The following is a 14,182-nucleotide window of genomic DNA, read 5'->3' as shown; positions in this document are numbered from 1 at the left end:
AAAAAAAAAAAAAAAGAAAGAAAAAAAGGAGGTATTGAAGCCTGTGGCATTCCAAGAGAAAGCAATCAGACATTCCTGCCGCTCGGCTCCTCAGTGATCTCCAGAGCCTTTGATCACTGACTGTCTTCATGCTGTCCTCCTGGGGTCTGGCAAAATGAGTGTAACAGCTGGCACATAGACTTCATTAGCTTGCTGGGCTGGGAGGAGCGGGCTCCAGCCCACAGCTCCACRGGCTGAACATCCCTGCTTCATTCCCAGCACTTTCGGGGCTGGGGACACCTCGGTAGTGACAGCAGCACTCAGGATGTCCTAAAACCACCGCTGCCACACGGGACACGGCACACCGACACCCAATGCCAACCCAGAGTGCCAAAWGCCAGCAGAAGCCTCCTTTTTATGAATGCTTAATGACCACTCAATCATTAACATCAACCTTTAAAAAGCAAATGCAGCACCTACAGTGTTCATTACCCTCCCCCTCCCCCCCTTTCAGGGTCTCAATCGAGTCAGTCAAGCGTGCAAACCGATCCTGTCGCCAGCAAAAGCATTTCCTTTCACTGTGGTCAGCCAAAAGCAGGGGAAAAAAATGGAAGTGACTTGGAGTTATGGCACCAAAAAGGCCAGACAAGCAAGGAAATAATCAACTCCACATGAGCCACTTCGAGCCCATCACAATGAAAAGGGCCTACGACTAACCCCAGGAAAGGTCAGCGGGACTATGGGGGTCAGAAGCTGAAAAAGGCAATAGCGAGCAGCTGCCAGCTGCAATAAGAATCAATGTGTTCCTAATTACACTCCGAAGAGAGGGCTCGAGCGCCGGGCTGTAATCACAGCTTGGGCAAAAAACATTTGAGTGCTCCCGTTTTACTCTTCTCCACCTCAAGCGCTGGAGCCGCAGCCCGTGTTGGTAAATCACAGGAAACCCAGMGCTGGAGATAAGGAACCGGGCAGCTACAGGAGGGTTGGGGATTTTGTAAAAAAAAACACCGTAATTAGGCATTTGTGTTGGAATTATGGCATCACCAGAGAGAGGATTTCGTGAGTGTAAGCAATAAAATTACGCTCTTCAAAGGGATTTTGCATGTGCTTTTAGGAAACACACGGAACTCTGCCGAATAGYCCCATACGCATGGGATTTACTCAATATCCCCCCAAAAAAACATCTGAAAGGGAAAACCCAAAAAAAATCAGTTTGCTGATGACCCTATAAACCAAGTGTGAGAGACACAAACGGGTCAGAACACAATGAAATGGACGCCAAGGGATCCCSAGAAATGCCGAGTGGAGAGGCAGTTAAAAATTACAAGGAAAAGCATCCTTTGATGTTCTGTTCATATTTATTTATTACATTTTAAACAAATGAAAGTGCACCTTCCAGATCCTTATCAGAAGGATAAGGATCTCCTGAATAAAGGAGAGAAATTGCAGTTGCTCAAACTTCACAATCCTCAGCTGGGATTTCATTAATGCCTCCACATTTCTGCCCATGGCCACACCTGGCACCCAAATCCATCACTGCTAAGTCACATCCACATGTTTCCCATGCAGATTCCCACCTAAAGATTCAAACCGTATTTTTACTTCTTTTTAAGTGACATCTATTTTTATAAGCAGCCTTACATGGAGCTTTTTTCTTGCTCCACACTATTTAAATCCCCCGCAAATCAATGATGAATCCAAAGAGCAATTCCGGGGACTAAACTCCCTTATCAACTGGACAGCAATTCCAAATGGAACTTTTCATAGAATGGTTGGATTGGAAGGGACCCTAAAGACCTGAAAGGTGATATTTTTGTCAAAATATAGAGCAAGTGTTTGCCTGGGTGGCAGATGGCAGGAAAAATAAACAACGCTGAGCAAACTAGATGGTGACTGAGCCMCAGAGAGGACAGGGGATCCCACATCCTCATGGCTTTCCTCAATAATCACACAGATGTGTTTCCCACAAAGCTATAAAACACCCTAAATAATGTCACTAATTTACTGAAACTRTTCTAGGTAAGGTCCAGTGGCACAGGACAAAGGTGACACAAGAAGARGTTAAGCAGTTGAGGAGAAAATAAMAGYATTAGCCCAAACCATGGCCAAGAGGCTGTGTGCCTCAAAGATGGAAAAGAAGGCCTTTTTTATTGGATTTTTCTATTTTGCTCTCAGGCCTGGAAAGCCTCATGGTTGGTATCAGCTGTTGGACTCGGATCAAAGTTTAGCCTTCCATTAATCTTTTGAGTTATATACGTGAGGCTGATAGAGAATTATTATTTTTTTTTTTTAGAAGACAGTTAAGATTACTCAGATACTTAATTTGCACTCCAATATTTCAAAAACACCTTGACTTTTAGAACCTTGGTCYTGGCGTACATATGGTCTTGATAGAGGAGCGCATGCTTTGGCATGGGCTGGAGGAATGGATTTGGGAGCTGAGGGGAGGAAATTTAACAGTTTGTGCGCTGTGCCTCTGCAAACACGGACAAAACCACTCCCGAGTCACGACTCTGCTTCCGAGACACATCTGTGCTCCCAGGGGGGAGAGCTGGGGGTTCCCATCCTGCTGCTCCAAAACCGGTCACAGCAAGGCAGGCACCGGGGAGAAAAATAAATAAATCATCTCAGAAGCCACACTTTCTTCTCCGCAAACAGGCATAACAATTAGTTTAATTTTATTATTAACTTCAGCACAAGAGCTGAGACAGTCCCCCTGCTGCCACACTAATGAAGTGGGAATGGCTCCTGCCTCCTCTGGCCTGGGGGGAAGYGAGAGAACAGAGCATTAGCCTGATATACGGTTCTGCTGGGCTGCAATTATGCTTAAATGCCTAAATCAGGGCTTTCAGCCCCCAAGGGAGCTGAGGGTATCATTAGTTTAACAGTTCCATCACAGTAGGCCAAATACATACAAAATTCTCACCCTTTGCTCTTCGAAGCCCTCCCAGTCTTGATCTCTCCTGCTCAGGCACTGCTTTGCCTCATATTTCCATTTTCTTCCTTACATTCAGCTCAACACCTGTGCCATACCACTGAAGGGACACCTGTGACAGCTCTACTGTCCCCAAGGGTCCTTGAGCCAACACCTCCTCCCTGCTCCTTCCTCAGAGCTGGCCTCAGCCTCGGAGAGAGGCGCCTGCTTTGCATCTTTAGTTCTGGATTTTAGCAAGAATGAGATTTCTGGAGATTTCACAATTGCTTTTCCAGCCAATTTAAAGATGGGCYGCTGCCGAGGAGGGCAGCAACACCTTCCTTCAGGACCTGGCTTGCATTCTGCTATCTGCACCGGGGATCCTGCGGCCAGCAAATGAGTCAGAGCTGCTGGCAGATCCAGCTGCAAACTCAGCCAGGGAAAAAAATGAGGTTTGGTTTTCACCTGGATGAGGGAGCAGTTTCAGCTCCCCGGCCCAAAGGAGGGGCTGGGAATGGACATCCAAGAGCAGCTCCAACAGCATGAGGCMTCATGATCCATGAGGTGGATCATGAAGCTCCACCCTGGGATGTTTAATAAACCCTGGACTGCAAGAATGTGTGCAAAAMTGAAGGAAAATATACAAAACCAAACTCCAAGTGAGCCAAGCCCATTTTCACAAGGGAGCCAGGGAACTCGCCATCCTCATTAACCAAGCTACAGGTGCACACACACCACAGCAAGCTGGAGTGCTGCCTCAGGGGGTGGTTTTTCCYCCTCCAAAATGTTTGCATTTTGCAATGTTAAGGGACCATCACCCACAGTTATAATTTCTCTATGGTTTCTAAAACCAGAATCCAGCATGAATAAAAAATTTAAAGGACCACAGGCTTGTTGTGGTCACCAGAAAAACCTGTCAGACTCTCACACAGAGGTGCCTGTGTACACAAAGGTCCCCTTCCAGTGGCACTCTCACACCTGGGCAATTCAGCTGTGAAAGAAAATTGATGGAAAGAATTGGAATTGTGGCAAAGCTCTGTCAGAGGACAGCAAGCTCATTCCCCAGGCAATTCCACACTGACACCTCGTCCTTTGGTAGCCTCCAGCAAGCAACAGCTCTAAAAAAACCCAGACAAATGGGTTCTTTTAGCTGCGCCAGCCCCAGTCCAACTCGGTGTGTTGTAACTTGCAGGGATCCATGCTATCCGTGAGCCCTTAAAGGGAAGCACAGCCATTAAATCCACACCTGCAGCCAGAATTTATAGCAACCTCATCTACTGCTGTCTTACATCATAGGCAATTAGGAGCCTGTGAACTCATGGCTGCAGGATATGGGAGGTACACTGGAAGTGGAGAGCCGAGCCCGCRTTACAGCGCAGTCCTTGGTCACCTCAGAATCCAGAATTGGAGCAACAAACCCGTTTGGACTCTGCTTTCTAAGCAAAAATTGCTGCCCTGCACGCCAAATCACCACCTCCCCTCCTGTTGCAGCTGTCCACGCAATGCCAGCACTCCCTGCCATCAGGCTCCAGGCAGAACAAAACTTATTAAAAAGCAAACCAGCTAACCAGGGACAGCTGAGGGAGAGAGCAGGAAAGACCCCGGCCTTTCCTCCCCCGATTAAAACAAGCCTTTGCACAATCCATCCTCCAGCCTTACAGTAATTCAGTTTTACTGCTCTCCTCCCCTCCCTTCCCCCACGCTCAAAAGACCAAACCTGGTTTCAAAATTGAAGTCCGAGCTCTCCGGCAAGCACACGCTCCTGCACTTCTTCACCTCGAGGAAAGGAATCCTGACACAACTGACAATGCTGCTKAGCAAAACGAGCCCCTTCGCCTCGGGCCCGGAGAAAAGCAGCAGCTAGGCAGAAAAATAAACGAAAAAATTGTGTGGGTCAGGCCCCAGGTTTGCTACAGCAAACTAAACCGGCTCCCAGGCAAGGAGAGGGATAGTGGAACATGGGGGAAAGAGAGGGAGGCTTTGGGTTGGCTTTGCTCGGTGGTGTTGCGCAACCCAGAACCGGCGCAGCTTTCCGCCTCCTTCCTCATGCCAGCRGCGCCGAAGGAGAGCCTTGATCCAAGGCAGGGAGGCAGCAGGGATTGTGGAGCTCTTGCCTAAGGGTTTGGCTCCTTCAGCCCTCCTGCTTCACCCGCCACAGCCAAGCCCCACATCGCTGCCGGCTCTGCCCTGCCTGCGGCGGGGACCCCTGCCCAGGGCTGGGGGCACTCGGGGCAGCTCCTGAGTCACAGCCCAAACCTCCTCCTGCCAACCCGGGCCATGGCAGCTGTTCCCAGCAGAACCAGTTCGAACAYGAGCAACTGATAGGAAAGGAGTTAAGTTTCATCACCGGGACCAGGGAGAAATTTCCGCCAGGTTCACCTGACTGTGCCCTGTTCTCACTCGCACAGACACATCCCGCTCTGCCCAACGGGATTTCTGTCCGGACGTCCAACAGCAGGGTGAACACCCAGAGACACCTTCCCAGAGGAAGATGGATGCTGCAGTCACAGCTTTGCTGCATAGGAAGAAAGTTCCAGACTCCTCATAGCATATCAACTCCCCCACGAGACTTTAATGCCGAGCTCAGCAACACGGGGGCCCTGCAAAGATAACCGGCTGCCGGGATTGATTCCATCCCACGTTAGCATCCATCAGAYAGCAAGAAAAACAAGATTAAGCAGCACCACGGCATTAGTCTTCATTTAAACTTGGCAAAGAAAGCAAATGTTTCTTTTTTGTTGGCTTCTCTCTGCGTGTTTTTTAGAGCAGTCCCAGGCTCAGCCAGGGAAAGGTGCCTGGACTGTTTAATGTTGGGGGATTAGCAGGGACAACACTTGTACACTCGCCAGAGCCCAGATAAGCAGCGAGCTCTCGGGTTAAGCAGACGAGCATCTGCCTCCTGCAATGTATACATGGCCCCAGTGAAAATAAACAGCTTCACACCTTTGGCTCAGRGAAGGACTTGAGCTTCTTCTGCATCCCCAACCTGCAGCCTCTCCACTCGAGGATGAAGGGTCAGAAGGGTGAAGGTTACTCGCAGTTCCCTTACTCCAGGCATCAGGCTGGAAGCTCTGTCTCCTCTCGCACTGTTGCTGCTGCACATCAGATCTGGTGTTGTTTCTTTGTGTTCATTGCACCCAGAGCTGTTCCAGACAAACTCCCAACACGTACACGTTCTGCGTGTGCTGGTTAYGTACGAGCCGTGACAAACACCCTAATCAGGAAAAACACTAACTTGGAAACTGGACCCTTTTTTTTTTAAGTGCTCAGCCACAAAGTCCATAACCTTGAAAACCACGCCTCAATTTAACGCTGCCACCCAAATCACTGGAGAGCACAGGGCTGAAGAGTCCAGCCACACCACTGCAGTACCCACCACCATTTCCACTCCTAACTCCTCCCTGGTCCATCCCGATGCACAACTTGGAAGTGCAATCTGCCCCCCAAAACCATGCCYCAGTCTGAATAGCTGAATTTAAAATTATATCATTAAGCTTGAAATTTCAACATACTTTGAGAGTTTTGATAATAACATTTTTGATTACATCCGTTGCCAGCTTCCTTCTACACCCTGACAGAGATTTAAAGTATACATTCCTATTTCATTCTGCAACAGAGATTAGTGGCAGGAACAGAAAACATCTTCTGTTCCAAAAAACCCTCGGGGTTTTCCTCCTTCTCTYGCATTTTATTAGAGGAGTCTCAAATCTCCATCAAGCTGTGATACGCTGTCACTGCAAAGCATTTCAGGCAACAAGCATCTGAGCCCCACACTGAAACACACCTTCAGAAAAAGCTCCTGAGAAACAAAGAGATTTCCAAAGCCATCCCAAAGGTGAAAGAGCTCCCCGGCAGCAACAGCCCTCAGCAAACTTTATGAAAATTGGAGCCTACGCTCGAGCGTATGGCACACAGAACTCTAATTCAAGAACTTTTGTGAACTCTTGATTGTGGAGAAGGGGGGGGAACAAAGGAAAACCGCATGCTATTGTTTATTTTGACTCCACAATACATTTAATCTACATGGAGTTGGAACATTACGCAGCAAAACTCCTCAGCTCCCAGAAGTTATGTGCAGCCAACAGCAGTAAAGCTCATTCTCCAAAGGGCAAATGCCATTTCAAGCATGTTATCTTCACCCCACACTGCACAGAAACTCTCCAAAATGCAGCTGAGAGCTGCCACCAGGGCTTCCAATCCCACACCCCAATAGCATGGGATCAAGGCAAGACACTCATGGCACAAGGAAAGCCAAAGCCTGGGGACTTCCACCAACTTGACCTTGAGCTTTTCTCAGTAATGCTGTGACAACCTGGGGGGATCCCTGAGCAGAAGGAGGAGCCCCAAGCACATCACACCCTACCCTCACAGCCTCTTGGAGTCTATGGACAGGAGCAGACCTTGTGCATTCCAAGAAGTTAAAGCAACAAGAATTATTGTTGAAGAATTATTCCAGCATATCCATAGGGATGATAACAGATTTTGCTTCATGAATTCCATTGCTCTGATTGCACAACTCCCTTCCAGCCTCGTGTCCCACTGGAGGTGAGCTAACAAGGACTGCCCATGTGCCACTGGAGACCTTCTGTGTCCAGCTCTAGGATGTCCCAGGCAGCAACAGAGGCCGTGGCTCTGCTGGTGAATTACCAGCCACAGATCCATCCTGGCCCAACCAAAGAACCATCTTCCTAAATACCACATTCCTGTTCCAAGGCACCCACTGCCACCCCTTGCACCCAGCGAGTTCACACCCCAACCCAAACATTCCAGCTCCTTTACACAATTTCTGGACACAGCGCCTTCTGCCTCACATTCCAGAGCTGTGCCAGCACCAACACTGACACCTACGGTGAGGACAATGATGTCATGGCCAGGGCAGACAGGTGACATCACCCAGCAGCCCACAGGCACCTTCTCTCCATGCCATGGGCTCAGTGGGGCTGTGCTTTATCTTCCCCTGCACCTGGGAGCAGAAGCCTTTGGCACAGCCCCATCCTCRCCCTCCGCTGGAACAGACACAGGTTGCTGAGAGGTTTCAACAGGCTGAATGAAACGGTGAAGAAAGATGCTTTTCAGAGGGGGAGGGGAGGGCAGGCACACATGGAGTGAACAAATCATCTGTTTGGAGCGCTGGCTCCTACTTGTTCTCAGTTATATTATTCACTCAGGGGTGGATTAATCCATCACTGCAAAGGAATCTCCTGATCTCAGAGATAAAGGCAACAAGTCATGCACTGGCTGTCTGTGGATCCTCCTGGAAWTGGCCAGCCTCTCTCATGGCCTTATTTGGGCCGATCCATTAGCTCTCGACTAACAACAAGCCAAAAAAAAAAAGATACAAAATAAATTAAAAACTGAAAACATACCACCTGACTACAGTAACTTTAAGTGGATTGATCTGGAAGCAAGCAGGAGCTTTCAACTCCAAATAATCACTGGTTGTTTCAAGAAGGGGCCACATGAACTGTCCCCTTCTCTTGTTCCCCAGGAGAAGAACAGCCACCTGGGTCCTTACCTTCCAACCTGGCAAGGAAAAAAGATTAATTTATTGCAAGGTTCCTTAGAGTGAGGCCTTTTACCCAGATTTATGGTTTCTTTCACTCACTGGGGACTGGGAAACAAAACCCCCTGGTGCCATTGCCCAGCAGGAGCATCTCTGGCTAGAGCAGGCTGCACTTGTACACAAGGTGCCTGCACGAAATACAACTGCAGTTCCAGCAGGGTGGACATCTCTGGCATGGCTGTCCTTCAGCACTTCAGCAGATGCCACAGAGCAATGAAAGAGACTTTCAGGATCTGTCTGTTCTCCACCTAAGATTAAGGGGGGCTAAGAAGCTCCCCCCACAGTTCCCCTCAATGCTGGGGGCTCACCAGCACTCAGGAGGAAAGATGGCAGGGAATGCTTCACAGATATCACAACCCTCAAATACCTCTGCAGAGACAAAACACCCTCAAACCCCTCCAAAAATGTAAATCTGTGGTGCCCAGCCTCTTTGCCAAGACTGTTTCTGTGGAGGCTGCTCGTGCCTTGAGTTTTTGAGTCCTTGTCTTGGCATTTTATAGGTTCACTGCAAGGAAAACCACAGGCTGCCAGGCAGAGCCTCTGTGGACTGCGAGGTAGGAAACATTCAACTTCTCTCTTTGAATTAAACAAATGAGACTCAACCACTCGGTTCRCTATCAGATTCAATGGTCGGAGTCTGCGGAAACAGCAGCACCCAGGGTATAAATCAAAGGTGTGATGAGAGAGACAGGTGAGGCTGAGRGTGTGGTTTCACCTCTCAGCTCAGCCAAAGGGATGGTCTCCTTCTCCTCCCCGGCCCCAGCTCCCTCCTGCTGCCAAGCTGATGGCAAYATCCCAGCCAAGCTGGTCGTGCTCRCTCCTTTAGGGAATTTTTTTAGGGGAAAAAATTTAGGGCTTTAGGGAATTATTTTATCCTTTTCTCATTTCTCTGAGCTGGACTGGTTCAACTGGGTGTTTCCCAAGGCAGAAGATGGAGGGAGCTGGGCAGAACCCCCTCCCTCTCTGCAAGGCACCCACCCTTGGCTCRGCAGCAGAGTGACCAAATCAGGAGACAGCAAAGCCAATTTAGAAACCACTGCTGCCAAAAGGAGCCATCCCCCCACCAACCCCTCCAGCCCCTAAGGCCTTCCCAGTCATCCAAGTGGAAGATTTAACAGCTCTGACTGCAGGGCAAGATCCAGGAAAGTTTGGGGCTWAGGTACATTTTTTTTTTCTTTTTTTTGAAGGGTTAGCTGGAGTCAGTCCCCTGCGGCTGCTCTGCTGCTGGATTCCCGCAGAGGGGAAGAGGCAGGAATGTACCTGCCACCTCCTGCAGCAGCAGGAGGACYGAGCTGTAACGTGAAACTGCGCCCAAGGAGCTGAGAGGGGGAAAAAARRAAAAAAAAMCAGAGTCCCACCTGGCTAGAAGAGCTCCAAGATACCTCATAGGTATGGAAAATGGGAAAACAACCCACCTTATGTGATTGTTTTCCCTCCTGTTGAAAGACAGCAGATATTTCTCACACAGGAAGAATGAGTAGGGGTTTAATGGAAAAGGCAGGTGGTCTGGATGCACAAGGCTCAATCYCTCACAGGGCTGAACAAGCATTTCCCCTGAAGTGATCACTGTCACTGGAGAATTATCATCCCCAGCAGAAAGGGAGAAGTGAGCTGGGGAAAGCGAGTGGGAAACTCTGACACACTCAGCCCTGGAAGCTGTACTGAGCCATGTACCAAGRAAATTACTGGAAGAACACTCAGCTGAAAAACGTGAACATTATATATATATATACACACACAAAGGAAACTATCTAGTCTAAAATTCTTGGGCCAGGGTAGCTGGAGACCTCCAGCCAGCCAAAGTAACACAGCAGAGAGGCTTTTGCYGACTTTGCCAAAGACAAACATCATCCCAGAGTAAATGATGCAGGATAAGGGAACACACAATAGCAGGGTTTGCTCAGGGAGGCCTCCAGGAGTGCAGAAAGTGAGCAGGAAAGGGAAAACACCTGGAGAACCGACCAAGTACCAGCCTACCTGTTAACAAAATAGCTCAAAATAGCAAAAGTAGTGGACAGAGAACACAGTTTGGTGCMCATGCACCAGCTTTAAGAGTCAGGATTGCAAGGCAAGCTGCAAATTCCCATTTAAGGAGGAAATGTGACCAAATCCACTTGATTCAAGGTTTTTTGCTCCCAGTCTCACCCCAGCTGCAGATAGCAGCTGGCTCTGGAGCTCTCCAGCCCACCGAAACACCAAAACCCAGAGAACTGACAGCAAACCACTGCAGCGAGGAGGGAGGGGCAGRACTCAGCTCAAGGGAGCCACTCACTCGTCAGCAGCTCACGAGCAAACCARGAGACAAAAACCCTACTGCATTAAGAGGTCAAGTTTACGGTATCAATTAATTTATACAAATGAGATGCTGCCTAACAAAAGATGTTGGRCAGGTTTCCGAGCTGCTGATTAAAGTGATTCCATGGAAAACATTACCCGAGGTACCCGATCCCAGCAGGTTTGTGGGTGAAGACTCGCTGAGTCTCAGGGCTTCTGGTACTAAACCAAAGGTTTCAAAGCCTCGTGGAAGCTCACCAACAAGTTCACCACATTTCTATGTTGTTTTGCATAGGACTATTGTGCTGAGACCACAGCACGGCAATGAAACCCCTCTAGAGTCACATCTGTGGACTGGGGAACAAGGAGGAGGCAGAGTAGGAGGTTTTTCCAGGACACAAGGCCKGGCAAAAAGAGAGGAGGTAAAGGAGCTCTTGGAGAAGGTGTGAGGAGTGGGTTTGGTGGGTGATACGGGAAACCCAGGTGAAGTTCAAAGCCTTTTCACACACAGAACTAGGAACAGCTCACACAACCTGAGAGCAACTTTCTCAACACAGCTCATTCTGCACAGATCCACGTGCACACACAAACACTCTGAGATCAGCCCCTGACCCACAGCTCCTCACAGCCAGCCCTGCAAACACCCCCAAATCCCAGCAGCTGGTCCTGTACCCAGTCACGCCAACAGCACCACCAACCAACAGGACAAGGTGCTGCTGATCACACCATCACTTCGGAAAACAGCTTGAATCCCAAAATTATTTCATTATCATACACTCTCCAGCCAGTTTTTTAGCACTGAGACTTTGCTGGTCTTGCACTTCATGCCTTACTTTGAGCACCCCCCAATTAATGCCCTGGTCATGCCCAAGCCCTCATTAGGCAGAGGGGGATTTATGAAATGCTGAACCCTGGCATGGCTGTGCACTCACAATCCCTGCTTTGCCTCCCCATTTCCACATCTGCTGAAGCAGTCTTGAAACGAGCCAGGGTATTTTTAAGCTCTGACAGTTAAAATCCTCAAGTGACATCACCTGAAGTCCATGCACAGCTGCCTTATTCCTCTGGCACACCAGCAAGCCAAAGTAAGCAGGAGCCTCGTTTATGGGCTTACAGCACACCTTGAGATAATGAAAGCACTGAGGGGACTTGCCCTGCACAGCCAGGCCTGTCCTTGAGGGCTTTTTACCCCTCTCCTCAGTTTTGGGGTAAAACCCAACAATTTTRGCAGCAGAGCAGCCCAGTGATCCAGCAGAGAGGGGCACACAGAGGGGCTGGCCCAAACCCCACTGCCACTACCTGGGGGGAATTTGGTGGCAAAGAACTCAGAGCTGATGTCCCACAGAGAAAAAGGATAAAAAATCACCCAGACTGCATGAAGGATGGCAAAAACCAACCCCTCGAGCAACTTCCCGCGGTGTACCCGAGTGTGCCCGCCCACACTTCACCTTGCACACACGGGCACGGCTGTTTACGAGCACCCGGAGCAGCTTAAGGGTGTAAATCGTGTTAATCCAGGCGACAAAGCCACTGCGCTCATCCTCGGGTGAGTTACTAATCCCCCACACCACAGCCGTTCCCATCTCACTTCCTAACCCCTTGAGGAGGAAAAAAAAAACTTTTTTAACGTGGTAGGTAGCTCAGTGGATCCCACCTTCTATCTKTGAGTCCAGCTTTTGATAGCTTTGAGCAACAGCTATGGGTCTCCCCRCAAGCCTGCGGATTTTCTGGGATGCAGACCAAACCAGTCCGAGGCTTCCCTCTTCTTAGGGAAAGGGGAATACAGGTCAAAAAATATTTATTTCTTTTTAATCATTCCATTACCAAGTGCTCCCCACAAGACAGGCTTTCAGCTGCTTTGAGAAAGCAGGGTTTGGTTTCAATGCGTTTGACTCACACCTATTTTAATTTGGTGGAACAAAAGTGTGCTGGCTGTAATTGAGGCAAATAATATCAAGTTTAACGGAAAAGCATTCAGAAATTGTGCCGGGAAACGTTCACTGCGAATTTTTGGAATATACGAGGAGCCCGCCGTCGCCCTCAGCAACTGCTACCACAAAAGCACTTTTTCTCCTCAAAGCAGCTCCGGGCGGGCTGTACATCCCATAAATCGCAACTGTCAAAACACGCGAGTCGTGGGAGATGAGGAGAAAAGCAAAAAAGGGYTCCACGCAGCTCGGCTGGGAGCGCCAGCACCCCAGGGTTACCTGCTTTGTTCAAGGAAAACGCGGAGCCACGAAGGATGAAACCCCGGAGAAGCGAAGCTTTCCCCTCTGCCGGTAACCTCGGTGACCGCGGCTGGTGTTTGAGTTGGTAAATTGTATTTCTGCTGCATGTGTGAAAGATACAGCTCGCTGAGTAAACAGCCCTTCAGAGCTGACAGCTTTACAGCCGCAGGCTCGGCGCGACTGCTCCTTCCCAGAGGCGGCGAAGCAGTTGGGGAAAGCAGTAAAATAATAATTAAAAAGAAAAAGCTTCATAAAGCCATCACATTTACCCTTTCACCAACCCTTTACACAGTTACGAGGCGGGGGCAAAATAAACATTGCCTGTTTTCTGCCCGACGGTGTGTCACGGCTGAAAAACACGTCCCCTTTGGTTTAAAAAACATCGGTACTGGAAGCATGGGATAGACGACTGGAAAGTTCTTCCATTATAGCCAGAAACTATATAATTTGTATTTTTTTTTTGGCAAAGAGACAGACAAGGCAAGGGAAAGCAATTTAAAATTCAAGCATCGTGCGGCTTCAAGAATGCAGGCAGCTTAATGCAATAATAATAATAATAATAATAATCAGAGATAAGATGTCAGGATGCTTTACAGCCAGAGTCCTCAGGCATCACACACCACCTCCTGCCTTAGGGACTGACTTTCCACAGCTCTAATTGCAGAGAAAAGTGACCTTACAGGTTAAAAACATTGAGATTAACCATTTTAAGGCGGTTAAGAGGYTGGACGCGACCCCAAACCCATCCCCTACGGCACCTCCTTCAAGCCGAGCAAGCGCTTAAATGACAAATGGAGTGGAGCGGAGGAGCGTTCCCAGCGAAATGAGACCGTAAATCAGGGGCAGCAGCTCGCAGGGCTCGCCCCGCTCCCCGCAGCGCCGTGCACCGGCTCAGCCCCGAGCACGGCGGCCACGGAGCGGGGGAGCGGACGGAGCCCGAGGGTGACAGGAGCCGCCACCTGCGGCCGCCCCGCCCGGAGGAGCCGCGCCCGCCCCTCCCGCGCCTCCCCTCAGCTCCGCCGGCGGCGGGAAGCGCGCGCGTTACCTCTCCGCCGCGCCCCCTCCCTGGTCCCGGTGCCGGTCCTGGTGCCGGTGCCGCTCGGCGGCGGCTCGCCAGGACATTCCAGGCTGGGGCGGGCGTCCCGGCGGGCGGGAGCCTCCATCCAGCGCCGCCCGGCCGCTCGGCGCCGCTTATCTCCCCCCGCGCCGCGCTCCCCGCCCCGC

At 49.8% G+C, this 14,182-nt stretch overlaps 1 protein-coding gene across 3 annotated transcripts in view; it reads right to left on the bottom strand.

Moving 5' to 3' along the window:
- CDON (cell adhesion associated, oncogene regulated) overlaps positions 1–14,176 on the bottom strand; it is a 54,617-nt gene extending 40,441 nt beyond the window's left edge. The window contains exons 1-2 of one of the 3 annotated variants that reach the window (XM_057382066.1): positions 14,004–14,176; positions 12,938–13,059 (exon numbers count right to left, since the gene is read on the bottom strand). The gene's annotated coding sequence lies outside the window, so the exon portion shown is untranslated. Of the gene's footprint in view, positions 1–4,610; positions 5,054–12,937; positions 13,060–14,003 lie in introns of those variants that run through there. The other 2 variants (XM_057382065.1, XM_057382067.1) reach the window with 2 other exon arrangements.
- Positions 14,177–14,182: the final 6 nt, after the last annotated feature.

Source organism: Malurus melanocephalus, unplaced genomic scaffold (assembly GCF_030028575.1).
Source record: "Malurus melanocephalus ecotype Western Australia unplaced genomic scaffold, MMel_1.1 scaffold_548, whole genome shotgun sequence".
NCBI lineage: Eukaryota > Metazoa > Chordata > Aves > Passeriformes > Maluridae > Malurus > Malurus melanocephalus.
This window is presented reverse-complemented; position numbering and strand designations above follow the sequence as displayed.